Below are 12,985 nucleotides of genomic sequence, written 5' to 3' on the forward strand. Positions count from 1 at the left end.
TGGGTAAAAAACAAGAAAGAAAAACCTCACAACGTGACAACAACAGAAGCCCAACCCCGACTCGGGAGCGCCGCGCTTCGGGGTTCGGCGCGTCCAGGGCCGCGGCGGACCAGCTGCAGAGCTGCAGTCGGCACCAGCTCTCCCCGCTCGCACACGCCAACTGTTTTGACTACAGGCACTTGTTAAACACGGAGTTTCAGGTCCTACCAGTTGGACACCAGAAGTTCATGGAACTGACCCCGTGCCAAGAACAACAAGCACAGAAAGCGAAACGGCCGCCTCGTGCGCCGTGTTTTTGTTAACTGTTTATGCCAGCCCCAGAGCCATTGGGTAACCAGCAAGCATCCAGCAGCCCTCAGATAACAAAAGCGAAAGATGACCACCACCTTGGAAGAAAGGTGGATGTTGGCAGATTAAAGGGACACGGGTCAACCTAGTTTATTTGGTGGGGTGGGTGGTTTCCCGAGAGAATGGGGGACGGGGGAGGGGCAGGGGTCACATGACAACCTGCGGTTATTAGAAGGAACTGACTGGGTGCTTCCTTGAAGCATCTTTTTACTTAAGAGATTGACTTCAGAGATTTTGCCAACGCCGAGGCCTTGGTACGCATCTGGAGTGACTGCACTGGACTGTGCTCGCTGGTAAACCCCACGGGAGGAAAAAGGGGCGTGCTGAGTGGAGTTTTCAAGGGGTCCCCGCTGGGTAGTTCAGGTGGTTAGAGCGTCCAACCTTCCCAAACGCCAAGGTTGCAGGCTTACCCCGGGCCAGGGCACAAACAAGAATCAACCAATGAATGCATAAATAAGTGGAACAATACACTGATGTGTCTCTGTCTCTCTCCCTCCCACCCCTTCTTCCTCTCTCTAAAATAAAGTAAAAACAACAACAGCAGCACACCGGAAAGGGACTTCCAAGTTCCCTGCTCCGTGAGCCATGTAGGAAGCTAAGGGAGGGACAGCTGTTTCTGACCTGGTCCTGACAAAGGCTTCCCTTTCCCCTTGGAGTTTAAGGTTGTTAGGATCAACCTCTGACCCTCCTTAGGACAGGAGTCTGTGCTCTCTTCAGGTGACAGTGAATAAAGTATTCTCATCTGGCAAAATAAAATAAAAAAGGAATGTTTAAACCCGGTATTTAACAAGGTTTTCCACTACCTTCTCAGAGTGCATCAATGAACCAGATAAAATTTTAGAGTTACCTGAGGATAACTGGGGTGTGGGTGTAAGAATGAGAAATTTTAAACTGATGAGTGGACTCAAACCTCCCCCGCTACCCCAATCCATCCATCCATCCATCCATCCATCCATCCATCCATCCATCTTCTAGCTCTGATTTGAAGAATAAAATGGTGTTCCTTCCCCACTCCAGAGGCCTAGGGGAAAGTAACAAGTAGAACAGGCTGTTTGTAAAAGCCACTCGAACCTTGGGCCAGACTCTCATTTATGCTGGAAAGTATCTGTAGGCCCTCTGGTTCTGGGGGGCCACCAGGGCAATGGTGGTGGATACGAGCCCACACAGTGGCTGCCCCTTTCCTCCCAAAGGAACGCACATTTTATTACAAACTACATATAGAAACGGTTTCACTGGGATCTTAAATGATGCTCCCTGGAGTGAGACGCAGCAGTTGCCTGACAGATCCAGAGAGATGAGCAAAGGCAACTCAGAGCATCCAAGACAAAGGAAGGAGCAGGCCAAGAGGAACGTTGAGGTGGGGGAGAGGGAGAGAGGGAGGGATGCCCTGGAGAGAAAGTTCTGGTCTGGCAAAGTGAGTCTTAAGCCAACCCTGGCCTCAGGGCTGGCAACTGACTCCTTAAAGCCCCGGAACATTCGTGAGCCCCGCTGCTCACTTAGAACTCCATGGTTTCCCCGTCTCCTCCACACACATTCTATCATTTGATCCTCCGAAGCATTCCGAGAGATGGGGAGGGCTGGTATTATTATTATCCCCCTTTAAAAAGAGGAAAACAGAGGGTTAGAGAAGCCCCACGAATGACGACTTGTGCTGGTGTGGTGTTTTATTATTCACAACGTACTTTAAAAAGCTTTATGGGTCCCATTTTTATGGACAGGTAAATAGAGATTTTGGAGAGGACACAAATCATGTCCAAGGCCGCAGTGCAAATCACAAACAGCCCGAGCTCTCCCATCTCCTCACCCAGGCCTTCTCGCTGGCTTCTACTGTGTTTCCAGAACACACAATGCTAGAACTAGAAAGGCCAGTAAAGTTGTTTTATTATAAAAACACATTTTCTCCCTTGGTTTCCTCAAAATGCCCTGTTTTTACGGTTTTTCTGCAGCAGTTCACAGACTGCAAACGCCTCGTGCCAAAGGGTTCCTCTCCACTCCAGCAGCTTCGGACATCTGCACACCAGAGTTCTGATTCAATGGAAAGGAACCTTCTCTGCCCAGTCTGCTCCCGTGCCTTTCACTTGATTAGTTCACCCACGTGCTGACCCCTGGCTCCTCACCTAATCCTGGCCTAAGAAGCCGGCACAGAGTGGCCCTGCAGGCCTGCCAAGCGGTACATGAGGTAGCCTGCGTCTCCAGGTGTGTTGCCTCGCACACGGTTTGGTGGGTCTCTTCTTCAATGTGATGTTTCAAAGTTCTGCTTTTGCTGAGTTCTTAGGCAACAGAAGCTACTGGAAACATGGCACCAAAATGAAGGGTCCCGCTGTCACGTGCCTTGTCTGTGCCAAGTGGGCACACTCACAGCTCGAGAGGGGGTGCCATTACTGTTACGTGATGCACAAGGGCAGGCTCATTGCAGGTTGGGGGCATTTCTGCTGAGGGAGCATGACAGGGAGTTACTGCAGGGGCTGTGGTGCTTGCAGGGGTGGAATGCAGACATGTCAGGGTGTCCAAGCGCTCGGGGCCATGAAAGAGATGCTGAGTATGGAACGAAAGATGGAAGACGGCCAGGAGGAGGTGATTAGAAAGTTCTAGAATGTTCTGCCACTGCCTCATGAATCTGTCTCTCCTCTTCCTTCTCCCTGAAAACACGACACAACAAAACACAGAACCAAGGGCCAGAGAAACTGGGTGTCAAAGTGGCCTTTGTGTTGAATGTCACGAAAGCAGCCCAGGTCATAGAGACTAATGAAATTTATGTCTCCTGTTCCCTGGAGAAGCTCTGTGGGTAGATGAGCTGCACAGGTGGTGCCTCGCGCTGGTTTGTTTGGGGTTGTTTTGGTAACCACACCACATTTGCATCCATGCTACCTGAAAAGAATATGGGGACTGGGTACACCAGATTGGTCTCGACAGGAAAACTCATTTGCTCACAAGATACAACATGAGTAGATTACAGTATTTCCATGTACCTTGTGACTCCTCTGAGAATAGAGACCCCCCTCTTTTTTTTTTAAACCAAAAAGTAGGACACATGGTTTGACAAGTGCTGGCATATTCAAAGAAGACAGGCAGGTAGGCCATTTAAAATCAGAACATCTGAAAAGCCGTGAGGCATGGCCACCAAACTTGTAACATCAAGTTAGTAAAAGTGGGCTGATGGAACATGGAACATTAGCAGAAATTTGCTGTGGTTAGTACTGGTGTGCTTACGAAACCATAGACCAGACCAGTCTTACTTTGCCAATGAATACGGTGGTTTGGGGAAGGCTGGTGAGCACAGTACACCCAGCTCTTGAGGACAACAGCATCGATGGAGACAGAGTTGGGGCCCTGTGCCCACTCTCTGGGCATTTAGATCCCCCCACCCCCCCCGGGCCTCAGTGAAGGGAGCTGCATACACATACAGAGAAGGAAGCTGGGCAGGGACCAGTGAGGTCTTTAAATCACGGCCTGGTTATGTGGAAAGCTGGTGAAAAAAAGGATGGATCCAGAAAAGGATGGATCCAGAACAGGATGGAGGCCTGAGCTGTCAGGAGTCAGTAAGGCAGGGTAGCATGTCAGCAGCTGTGGCAGCCGTTGGCTGAGGACTTGGCTTTCCCCCTGATGCTGCCCTGCATACCTCCAGGTCAGAACCTAAGGCTCAGCTCCATGCTTTTATTTTTGCCCTGTTACCCAGGTTCACAGGGACTGGGCCAATCTGCCTGATCTTACCTGAGACTGGCTTTGGCTTAATCCTCTGTGATGTGGGCTCATGACCAGTTTTGCACATATGGGGGCCACATATGCTAAATTTTTCAGGAGAGAGCAAATTTCAATCAGCCGTAGTCAGTACTGTACCAAAATCTGCAAAATGACTCTATGATGAAGGTCAATAAATTGGGTTGACTGAAATCTGGATCACTGGACTGTAAATAAGTTCCTTGAGGGTCAGTTCTGAGTCTCCTTTATCTGTGTAGGCCAATGCCTAGCCAGAGCAGAGAAACCGTGCTGTGCATTTTTAATGCTGGCTTTGAATGAACAAATGACATTGCAGTTAATGTGCATCACAAAGATATACGCATGCCTTATTAGGTATACCTGGAAGGTGAATATCTTTATGTTAGATGGATATCAAATTTACTATTTTAATTAACTTTAAAAAATTATTTTATTTTAAAAAAATATTTTAAAAATTGATTTCAGAGAGGAAGGGAAAGGGAAAGAGAGATAGAAACACACCCTCCTCCTCCCCCCCCCCCCCCCCCCCCCCCGACTGGGGATCGAGCCTACAACCTGGGCATGTGCCCTTGACTGGAATCGAACATGACTTCCTGGTTCATAGGTCAACATTGAGCTACACCGGTTGGGCTAAAATTTAAATATTTTATTTTATATTTTTCAGGTGTCCTCCCTCCCCCCATCCCAGGTCAAATTTGGTATTTTTAAAAGTTATGTTGGTGATTCAAGTTAGGAAGAAGGTAGAAAGGCTTTCCACTTAAAATTTAAAATACTAAATCTTCTTCAAAAAATTGCAGGCACTTTGTAACAGGAATCTTTCTGAAAGATCTTCATCCCACTGTCCTTTGTCCTCTTAAATTACATCCTTTGAACACTATTTGATCCTTTTTTGGATAACTCAGGGTCACTGTTAAGGGCATTCATTTCTATACTTTGCTATAAAATGGTGATGACTTCAGGGCTTGCAACTCTAACTTTCAAACTTTTTTACTTTGATCCACCTTAAGAAATGAATTTCACACTGCAACCCAGCATGGACAGATGGATGTGAGACCAAAATTCCAAAGGATAATATTTATCTTTAATTAAAAAGCACTCTGATGTTCTCTCTTCTATTCCATTGTTTAAAATGTTGGTCGGGATCCACTAAATCGATTGCCCCACCATCATGGGTGATGCCACCCTTTGCAAACACTGAGAAGGTAGGCAGAGCTGCTTGTCCCTGTACAAAAGGGGTCTCAGCTTCCCCACATCCTGTCTTTTCCTTATATTTTCTGCAGTCTGATGCCACTTGGTTTTACTCTCGGGGCTGCCTCCACAGTCCTCAGAGTGCTAATTTGCTGAACTTGGAAATCAGACTGGCAAGCTTGCTAGTATTATACATAAACTAAGTGTAAGCTTTTCTCAATGAAAGCCGGAAGGGTGCCCCTATTGGTGCTGAGCTCGGCGCCCTTCAAGTGCTCGGAGCTGCTGGCTGGGTTCCCGAGGAGCTTTACTCAGTGGCAGAGTTCACGATACTGAGGTGTTGGTTATTGGCCGCGCCACGTGTAAATACCCGCACGCGAACAAGCTTTCCTTTCTGAAAGGAGTACTCTGAGGACTGGGCCTCAGGCTGCAAGGGTGACTAAGTGACAGAGGCTCCTGGCAGCGATCTTGCTTGGTGCATGACCAGGGCTTCAGTGTAGGAGGAAGTTATTCCTAAAGAAACGGACCCCACGTCAGGCAGTTTGCAACAATGCGGTGTCTGGGCTCTACTCTACACTGCCCTTTGCCCCGTTATTCACAGCTCCTCCTCGCCTGCACTTCAACCGTCAGGAGTCCTCCCGCCTAAGTGCCCAGAAGATAAACCAAGATATTTGAGACTTATGGGGGAATTTTGAAAAGTGTGTCAAGTGTGTGTGTGTGTGTGTGTGTGTGTGTGTGTGTGTGTGTGTGTTGGAGGTAGGTATTTTATATTGATTTTTTAAAAAGTACAGCAAAAGGTAATACTGTGCCCCGAAAGTCGGGTGTTGCAGGGGTGGGGAATGGGCTGTCTAAGGCCCCCCAAATCATTTGGTCTGGCCCTGCCAAGGCATTAGGGGTGAGTTAAGTAAATGTTTGACCAATACAGCAGGCTGATATTGAAGCTGGTAGTTTTGCGTGGCCCACGGATGATGCTATAATATCCAAATGGCCTCGGCAGAAATGAGGTTCCCCACCCCTGCAACACAAACCTACATACCAAGCAAGCAGGCCCTGGCTAAGTAAACGACTGGCACGTATATTCAATGGAATGCTGGCAAGTTATGAAAATGACGATGTAGGTCTATATTTACTGAAATGTGTCCACAATCATTTCATATGGGGGTGGGGGGTGGGGGGAAACCAGATTTCAAAGCGATGTCTACAATAGGATTCCACTTTTATTTAATAATGTATGCAAATCAGTACACATGTAAACATAGAGACAGCCACATAGAAAGGATTAGAAAGCTTTACACGGACACCGAAATATTTACTTTCTTATATTTCCTGGAATTTTGGCAGTTTTTTACAATGCATTACTTTTGTAATAAGAAAGGAAGCAATTTTTCACTTTGAAAAAGTAAAATTCTACATTATTATGCAAAACAGTACTCTTATTTGGGGCCCCCTACCCCCTATTCACCTCATTTGTGACTGTTATCTATGCGTCAACAAGGCAGTGCACTCATGCTGCGCTTTCACACTCACCTCTCACTGGTTAGGGTGTCTTCTCAAACTTTTAAGAGTTCCACTCATAAAGAAGGCTAAGTTGAATCTCTTTGAAAAATTTTTATATGAATGCATCTTAAGGCAAAGGAAGGCCTCTGGTTTTACTTTAAAAAATATTTTTATTGATTTCAGAGAGGAATGGGGAGGGAGGGAGAGAGAGAGAGATAAACGTCAGTGATGAGAGAGAATCATTGATCGGCTGCCTCCTGCACACCCCACACTGGGGACAGAGCCCACAACCTGGGCATGTGACTGACCAGGAATCGTACTGTGACCTCCTGGTTCATAGGCTGACGCTCAACCACTGAACCACGCCAGCTGGGCTGGTTTTATTTATTTTATTTTTATTTTTAAAAAATATATTTTATTGATTTATTTACAGTGAGGAAGAGAGAGGGATAGAGAGTTAGAAACATCGATGAGAGAGAAACATCGAACAGCTGCCTCTTACACACCCCCTACTGAGGATGTGCCCGCAACCAAGGTACATGCCCTTGACCGGAATCGAACCTGGGACCTTTCAGTCCGCAGGCCGACGCTCTATCCACTGAGCCAAACCGGTTTCAGCTGGGCTGGTTTTACTTTTAAGGGTCTGATGGAGTTAAGGGGAAATGCAAATCCTCAAGCAGATGGCTCTGCTGGTTACTCCTCTGGCAGAAGTGGGCTACAGGTCTCTCCACCCTCCAGGAAGCCAAGTGAAAGAGCTGCCATGATGCCATGCCGAAAAGCTAGTTTTCGCTCAGGCCATGGCACAAACCGAGGTTGTGGTAAAGGATAGGAATAATCTTTAACTCTTGTTAGTGCTGCTCTCTCTACAAAGTTGATTCACATCCATGGGGTAACTGGTATCTCCTTAAAAAATGACTAGGGAGAGGGGCAGGCAGGTGTGTTATTCTCCGTTCACAAAGGAGGACAATAAGACTTATTGAGGGGAGGCGGTGTGCCCACGGCTACCCTATTGGGAACTGGTAGGGACAGAATGGACACGCACTTCTCCTGGGTTTGTTATCTTTGTTCTGTGCCACTGCATTCTTTCTATAAGTAGAGTAACCATATACTTCATCACCCTAACTGGACACCTCTGAAAGCAAAAGGGTGCTAAGTGGACGGGCCCCAGGGCAATAGGTAGAGGCTGTGATTCTCTTGAACAATCCAGGAATTATGGCTACTTTAGATATAAGCCAGCCCTCCCCCTCCTCTCCCACACATACACGTAATCATACATTTTGAATAGGAGAAATGGGATGTGGTTTACAATGCCTACGATTTTCTTGTGTATATAAAGAAATAAGAGAGAAAAAGAAAATACTTGAGTATAACTGGTGTTTCATTGTGTCTGAACGCCCTAGGCTTTACCTCTAGGGGTGATCGACTCACATGCTATCAAGAATACAAAGTCTGGGATTGGGTCACACTCCCAAAGTGGCTACTTTAAGTCTTTCTGTTATCGGTATTTTGATCAGCATTCTGAATGTAAAAAGTAGGCTTTTGTTGGTAAAACTTGTGACTTAGTATAATGAATGCTAAATATGGGTGCTTATTGGTAAAATTAAAGGGATTCAAGATAAGAGGCCCGGCCCCAAACCTTTGGAGATAGGTTATGAGGGCTGATACAGCATGCTGCTGAGTCAGGGAAACAGAGTCCTGTCTCTGGAATACTCTTGCAGTTGCCTCCAGTGAACCTTTCATACATGGTATGATGAAACACGCCAAAGCAGAGAGGGCTGGACTTCATCAAGTTTACCAGATAGGTTGAGTGAACTGATTTCTCCCTACTTATTGATAAACTAGAGGCCCGGTGCATGAAATTTGTGCACGGGTGTGTGTGTGTGTGTGTGTGTGTGTGTGTGTGTGTGTGTGTGTCCCTCAGCCCAGCCTGCACCCTCTCCAATCTGGGATCCCTCTCACAATCCGGGACTGCTGGATCCCAACCACTCGCCTGCCTGCCTGGCTGATTGCCCCTAACTGCTTCTGCCTGCTAGCCTGATCACCCCCTAACAACTCCCCTGCCAGCCTGATCAACGCCTAACTGCTCCCCTGCCGGCCCAATTGCCCCTAATTGCCCTCCACTGCTGGCCTGGTAACCCCTAACTGCCCTCCCCTGCCAGCCTGATCACCCCCAACTGCCCTCCCCTGCAGGCCTGGTTGCCCCCAACTGCTCTCCCCTGCAGGCCTGGTCCCCCCCAACTGCCGTCCCCTGCAGGCCTGGTCCCCCCCAACTGCCCTCCCCTGCAGGCCTGGTCCCTCCCAACTGCCCTCCCCTGCTGGCCTGATCGCCCACAACTGCCCTTCCCTGTCGGCCATCTTGTGGCAACCATCTTGTGTCCATATGGGGGTGGCCATCTTTGACCACATGGAGACAGCCATCTTGTGTGTTGGAGTGACAATTTGCATATTAATAGGATATTTGATAAATGCCTGTATCTGTGGCAGATTTCAGCCCAACACTAGCGTTCATTACAACCTGGTAGTGAGGAAATGGGTGAGAAACTAACCCTCGCCACCTCAACCTTCTGTAACCTTCTATAGTGGCAACTGTATTCTACCACAATACACCTACAAATTCTGCACAGCCACACCAGCTTAGGTCAGTCAGTCCACAGTCCACGGCGAACATGTTTCAGGGTGAGCCTGAGATGGGCAGGTTTCAGGAAGGGAGGGAGTCCTTAACACATTTTCCTCTTTACCAGCTTATGAGCCTCATGAAAGCAGAGACTGGGTCTGTCCTGTTCACTATTCTGGTCCCTAAACCTCATGCAGTGCCAGTCCATAGAAAGTGTGTGATAGGTATTTGCCCAATGAATAAAATAAATGAAGTAGGAATTCTGTTATCTCTAGAATCTATTTTATTAAATGTAATCTGTGATTGTTTTTACTCCACTAATTATAACTGAGCCTCATATACCATCCTCTACATCTTGCCTTGGATTAAGATTGTACTTTAAAAAGCAAGAAAGAAGCTGATAAATAAAAACCACTGGGATTATGTGGTTTAATTCTCACAATAACGTGGTGAGATTGGAATTATCACTCCCATGTTCCGAGGAGGAAATCAAAGTCCAGAGGGATGAAAACTTAAATTAGTAGAGCTAGAACCTGAACTCAAGTCTGACTGACTCCGAGCCCAAGTATGAATTAGCAATCAGTCAGTTTTGCTTTGCAGGGATTGAGCTTTTTCTTAAACAAAAACAAAAACTACACTCTACTCACTCTATGTCATACGACTGAATGAGCACACACATGCTTTTGGCACTTCATCTTATTTTATCAAAAGATTTTTTTTTTTGGGGGGGGGGAGGAAGCGAGGGAAGCCAGATGGATGTTGGAATATATGAACCAGCTTTCCGGCTCTTTTGCTTTTAATTATTTTGATTGACATGTGGCTTTGAGGGATGTCTAATGGCCTCGCGTGTCTTTGAGCTGCAGAAGAATCAGCCCCTAGGAATCCGTCGCAGCGCTCCTTGTCTCCAGGGCACCAGGCGCTGCGGCTCATTCCGATACCCTCCCCCTAGGCATCCTGCCCTCCCGCCGGCCCGGACTACTGAGAGCCTTTTGTTTCAAGCCTCTGTGGCTTGGTGCACAGTGTTCTTTCCCCGGAACGTTCGGCCACCCTTTCGTTCTTCACCTTGGATAATGCTTTGTTTTCTTTCAAGACCCAGTTCAAACATCCCCACATCTAGGAGGATGCTGGGGGGACTCCTGTCACCCTGCACCTCTCGGTCCCTTTCTCAGTGCGCCCAGGACACACTGAGCACACCTCCACCTCAGCACCTGGCACAGGGCTCTGTCAGGACCGACTGACTGCCTTGCCTCCCTCTTCCGCACACCATAACGAGCCGAAGTCAGGGACCTTGTCTTAGTACTGGCGCATAGCAGGCACTCAAAGTGCGTTAGATAATGAATGAGTAAATGAGGAAATAATTAGCCAATCCGCAGTAGAGTGAGAGAAAGTGCAGGGCTCGGGGGCCAGCCGTTTCCAGGGGTCTGAGGGCTAGCTAACCTTAACTACTTGTCTTAGCCAGTGCACTCAAAAAGGGCTTTTTAAGCCTCAGAGCACGACAGTGGGTTTAGCAGAGGCAATAGACTATTTAATTCTGAGTGCTCTGCTCCTTTGCCTGGTACAGAAAAAAACCTCTGGAGAGATGTTCCCAGTGCAGCCAGTTCCCACTGACTGATGCTGTGCCAGCCACCGGCATCCCCTTAGGGGTGGGGTGCTCTGACAGCACCCACGTGACGGGCTGCACTCGCAGTTCCAGGGTGCCTACCTAAGCCCAGAAGTCAGCAGGTTCCAGGAGCAGGCCTACACCTACCCGAGTAAGCCACCGCTTCATCCGACCGTGGGGCTCTGGCCTCACGAAATAAACCATGTCCAGCATAGCCTGACCCTTCCAAATGTAATTCTTCCTAACCACATTGTGTAGATAAAAATAATTTAGTGATTTTTCTCCCACTAAACTCCTGGGCGCACACCAAGAAATCTGCAACGTGGCTTTTTTGATGCTACTGCACAACTGTAAATATTTAGGCTTTTCTGAGTTCTTCCCAATGTGTCAGTAGGGAGGTTCCTGGCATTTTGGTGGGGTACTTCTTCTTTGTGTGGAACCATCCCGTGGACTGTAGAGGGCTTAGCACCTCAGATCCAATCAACGACAGTTACTAGGACAGCCTCAACCTGCATTTCTCCAAACAAACATTCCTACGGGTGAGAGTGCCATGACTGGAACTCTCGATGGGCTAGCTTTGACTCATTTTGCAGAAGGAGAATCTTGGCAGGGACTGGAGAGGCCACCCAAAGCAATGGGGGGTTGGAACAAGGCCTAAGGAGTCAGAGAGAGCACACCGGAGTCCAGGGGGAATCAGACCAAGGGCTTTCTGTGGGGGGCGGGAAGCAGAGGTCCTGAGAGCAGGGAGAACGCCTGGGTCCCTTGAATGAAGATGTAGAAGCAGCGAGGGCAGTGGCCTCACAGAACCAAGGGCCGGAACTTGAGCAGAAGTCAAAATAATGCAAAAGGGATAAAGAATGAGCAGGGGGCAGGGAAAAGCCCAGGCAGCTGCTCTGAACCCTGGCTACAGTCAGCCTCCTCCTCTCAGGCTGCAAGGGCGTACAAAGGGGCCAGGAAGGTCACTGGTTCTGGACAGCTCGAAGGTTCCACATATTAACTAGCTCTCCTCTCTTTCCTGGTCTTACAGGGCAGCGACAACACAACAGCCCTCTCATCACCACCATCACCACCGTGGCCACACCCCACAAATATGACCCACCGAAGAGAATTTCCAAGTCCCTCAAAGTGACCTTCAAGGGCATCTCGAATACAAAGAGGGGGAAGGTTCTAAAACCAGCAAGGAAAAAAATCCTGCCGAAGCGCTGAGCAGTGGGGCCATGAGCCTGGACGCACTGCCGACCGCTGATTTAACGGCTAACCGCTCCATGGCCCTAGCAGAATGGCAGCGGGCAAAGTCGCTGTGAAGCCACTTACTCCTCTGTCTCATCTTTCTCACTTATTTTAAATTAGTTTTATTTTGCTCTGTTGTTTGCCACCTTATAATCAGCCTTAAATCCTTCTGCAACGAGCCTGAGTATAAATAAAGAAAGCGAAGGAACAAAAAAACATGGCTGCATTGTCAGCACTGCTGGACTGAGCATGAAATGTTTCAGCTCCAATCTAAGAGGAAGGAGGTGCTCTGTCAAAGTGGGAATGGAGGAGGGGGAGGGGGAGAAAGTGGAGAAGGCTGGCCCCGGGCCCTGGAGCCTGGGTCATGCCCTGTCTCTGCATTAAGGAGTCACAGGGCCTCATGCAATTTACTAACATCTCGGGCCTCAGTGTCCCTGTCATTAAAACGAGGGATTTGACTGGATGATTTCAAAGGTCTCTTTATGTCCAAGCATGGAGATTCCAAGCGACACCCACACTTGGCTCTTGTTTCTTTTTCTCTCTATTCTTCCTTGATACACTGCCTCTTCTCCAAGTGGAGTGGACCAATCAGGGCTCCTTCCAGAGGAGTTTGTGTGTGTGATGACAAGTGTAAGTTGTACTTGTCACCCAGGGAGATAACTGGTCACTCCAAAGAGATTACTGTCCCATTAAAAGAAACTGGAGGAGATCCAGGATGGCAGCAGAGTAGGTGTAAGTTACACTCACCTCCTCCCAGGACCAAACTGGGATCACAAGTAAATGACAGAACAAGC

General features: G+C 48.1%; 1 protein-coding gene and 1 long non-coding RNA gene across 4 annotated transcripts in view; one reads left to right on the plus strand and one right to left on the minus strand.

The window, feature by feature from the left end:
* ATXN7L1 (ataxin 7 like 1) overlaps window positions 1-12,985 on the minus strand; it is a 227,482-nt gene that overhangs the window by 72,152 nt on the left and 142,345 nt on the right. The window lies entirely within an intron of this gene.
* LOC129151428 (uncharacterized) lies at window positions 7-12,638 on the plus strand. 2 transcript variants are annotated; one of them, XR_008558112.1, is made up of 3 exons: window positions 7-427; window positions 2,295-2,544; window positions 11,989-12,638. It is a non-coding gene; the product is annotated as an uncharacterized LOC129151428 (long non-coding RNA). The 2 variants fall into 2 exon arrangements; XR_008558113.1 differs by having other exon boundaries at window positions 7-398.

The sequence above is a fragment of the Eptesicus fuscus genome, chromosome 14 (genome assembly GCF_027574615.1).
Source record: "Eptesicus fuscus isolate TK198812 chromosome 14, DD_ASM_mEF_20220401, whole genome shotgun sequence".
Lineage (NCBI taxonomy): Eukaryota > Metazoa > Chordata > Mammalia > Chiroptera > Vespertilionidae > Eptesicus > Eptesicus fuscus.